This window comes from Rhamphochromis sp. 'chilingali' (genome assembly GCF_963969265.1).
Source record: "Rhamphochromis sp. 'chilingali' genome assembly, chromosome: 9".
Taxonomy (NCBI): Eukaryota; Metazoa; Chordata; class Actinopteri; order Cichliformes; family Cichlidae; genus Rhamphochromis; species Rhamphochromis sp. 'chilingali'.
In genome coordinates, this window is record NC_137936.1 from 35,109,905 (window position 1) to 35,113,653 (window position 3,749).

Below are 3,749 nucleotides of genomic sequence, written 5' to 3' on the forward strand. Positions count from 1 at the left end.
ACTTTAAATAATCATAATGGTGGGCTTGATATAAAGCTTGTCATTTTTACTTTAATGGTGAGCATAACTCACTAAATGAACATCATGTTGTATTCAGTAAGACTACAAAACCCTATCAAAGACTACTAACCATAGAAGTTGCCATTTGCTGGCTATTATGAAAAGTACAGGTTTATGGCATGTATGCACTGGGTTCTCTTTTCAGGCCCAGAGGCATGTCCATGTTTTTCACATGCAGTCTGTTAGCCATTAACAAGCCTCTGGCTGGATATTTGACCAGCTGTCTTGGCAGAACTGGTAGATTTTATTTAAACTGGTTGATTTTAAGTGGGTCAAAACCAGTTTATTGGATCACCCACCTGTGTCCAAGTTTTAACCAGCTGATTTATGGTGAAGTTGAAAAATTTCAAGATAGTCCTCCCTCTTTATTATTCCATCCACTTTCTGCAATGAACTACCACTGGCAGCAAAAACACAGAGCATGATGCTACATTGTGCTTACAATTAGAGAGGTAGATTGTTGTTAGAGTTCAAAGAGTCACCTTAACTACTTCAGACATACCTTTGTAATTGTGATAGCTCATTTTTGTCTCTTCTGACCATGAAATGTTTTTCCCAGAGAGTATATTTGCTTGTCAGTTCAATTCAATTCAGTTTTATTTATATAGTGCGAAATCACATAGCAGTCACATCAAGGTGCTTTATGTTGTAAGGTAGAGACAGTACAATAATACAGAGAATGTTGGCAACTATAAATTTCAGTCGTGCTTGAAGGTGTTGATTTTGGAGCTGGGGCTTCTTTCCTCATCAGCACCCTCTCAGTCCATTGTGGACAGTCACAATTTTCCAGCTAAGGGTAAGCTTGAGCTTACAATGTATATTTGTATATAATGTATTTATGTATATTTGAACCTGTGTGTATAATTTTGACCATGTCTGCATTAGAGAAAAGCAAAAAATAAAAAAATAGAGAAAATAAATTCAAAAATGTGCACCAGTCCTTGTTTTTACACTCTTTAAAGATGCAATCACAAGAACATTTCAAATATAATTCAAATTTCCAAAACGACGACATTCATGCCTATGATGACTAAATAACACAGAATGTAGTACGTTACTTAATTACTCCAAAGAAAAAGTAACTCGTTATACTACTCTTTAATTTCATGTTTCTCCATAAGATGATGTGAAACACATTATTTCATAATCACCATCCAATAATATAAACCTACAGGCTACAGTCCCACACACCGACACAAATCCCTATTTTAATGAGGAAACACACAATCTTTTTCTTTGTATTTAGTTATAAACACAAAGCCAACCGCACAAAGCAAAGGTGAAAACCAGCACAAAGACACTTCAAAGCAGTCACCACAGTGATTCTACTCTAAAAACATGAACAGGTAGAAACTGAGGCCGCAGGCTGACTGCTCATCACTGCCTTTGTTACCTGTTGAAGTTCAGGGTCTGGCTACTGGGCTGGTGTCGGCATTTACGCAGCTTTATCATCACGCTAGGTTCTTGGCTTGCTTAGCATTAGCATACTGTCTTTGCAGGTGTTCGCAAAGATTCAAAAGTTCGGTAAGCGGCATAATACGGGTGTTTCTGTCCTGGATGCAGTTTCCACTTTAGCATCACACTCCCATCCTTTTGTGCAATATAAGTACAATGTCGATATCCACGCTGTAGACCGTGGAGTGTGACACTATTTTCCTCCTCCAGCACATGAATTGAACTCAGCTGATTGTACCGCAAGTGCAACTAGAACAAACAAGCTGGATTGATAGGCAAGCAGACTGTCAGGGTTTCTGGGTCTTTGACCCAGTATTCTTAGTTCATGTTCACTGTTTATATTCTGTCTGCTTCACCTCCTGTTTTATTGTGTTAGCCTTGGTCCATGTGCATTATGTTCCGTCCTCTTCCCGTTTATCATTAGGTCATTATGTTCAGCTGTGTACTCACCAGGTTCTAATCTCTCATCACTCAGCCTGTGTATTTATGTCCCTCAGTTCAACCAGTCCAATGTCGTGTCATTGATGTTATTGTGATGTTGTTCTCGCCGCTGTTAGGTTGTCCTCTGTTCAGTTCCGTCAGGTCAGCCGGTCAGTTGTCAGTCAGTCTTTCATTCATCCATTCAGTCAGTCGTCCAGCCGGCCAGCCGTTTCCTACTTCTGTTCTGTTTGTTCACTCCGTTGACAATAAAACACCAATCTTCACCTACCTGTGAGTCCAGCGTTTGGGTCCTCCTTCTTTCGTCCACGACCTCATCCTGACACAGACTAACAATTCCTAGGAATTGAACTATTTGGAACTGATTGTAGAGTACCGGTTCTCGATTCCCATCCCTAGTGATATTATGCCTAAGCGCTGAATATATCTATATATATATATATATAGAGAGAAAGACATTTAAAACGTGTTTTGAAATTATGAATTTAAGTACCCTGTCCAAATTCATGTGCTACACTGCACAATTAAGAGTGTCAGACATGGCTTGGTAAATGGGGCATGAGACACAGGGCTAGTTTCAAAACATGGATGAAACCAGGTCATGGACCACAAACTTTCTCTATGAAAATTTCCATCAAACTTTACTTTCAATCTGGGAAATTTGCTGTTGTTTTCTGACTTGGACACAAAAAGTCAGTTTCATGCAAATCAGTTGCTTTTAAAATGACGTTTTTTAAAATGTGCATTTTTAAATGGGTGAAAATAAAATACATATATACATCCCTTCTGTCCTTCAATCCAAACCACCAATTTTGGCTTTGACAAATCAATAGAATAGAATAGAATAGAATAGAATAGAATAGAATTCAACTTTATTGTCATTGCACATGCACAGGTACAGGGCAACGAAATGCAGTTTGCATCCATCCAGAAGTGCTTTAGTGATATAGATATATTACAATATATATTAGCAATAATATAGATATGTGAGTATATTACAGAAATGGGTCTATTATGGTATGTTATAATGTACACGGTATGAAGTATGTTGTGAATATTCTATAACTATAAGTATGTACAGGCTGTAGTGAGTACAAGCTATGTACAGGATATGAACAGGATATAAATATGAAAAACTATACAGAATATGAAATAAATAACTTTACAGAATCTGGGATATACAGCTATACAGAAATGGGAACTATGCAAGTTGTAAACAGTTGTAGGATTAAAAATTATCGAATGTACAGAATGATTATTTACACAGAGCTATACAGTAGTGCAGTTAAGATAAGTGAGGGTGTAGATAGTTTCTACAGAGGCTATATAAAGTGCTAGTGGTTGTGAGTGGTGGTTCAGTCCATGTTATTATTGTGTTTGAGGGTACAGTTGTCCATTGTGGGTGTGTGTATGTTCAGTCCATGAGTTTAACGTGGGTCAGATGTCAGAAGGCAGAGTTCAGGAGTCTGACAGCTGTGGGGAAGAAGCTGTTCCGGTACCTGGTGGTCTTAGTCCAGAGGCTCCTGTGGCGCCTCCCAGAGGGCAGGAGGGTGAAGAGTCCATGTGATGGGTGACTGGGGTCTTTGATGATTTTCCCAGCCCTTTTCAGACACCGCTTCCTGTAGATGTCTTTTATGGCAGGAAGTGGTGCTCCGGCGATGCGCTGGGCAGTTTTCACGACCCTCTGCAACGCCTTCCGGTCCGAGGCAGAGCAGTTCCCGTACCAGACTGTTATACAGTTGGTCAGGATGCTCTCGATGGTGCAGCGATAGAAGTTCACCAGGATGTCTGAGGAC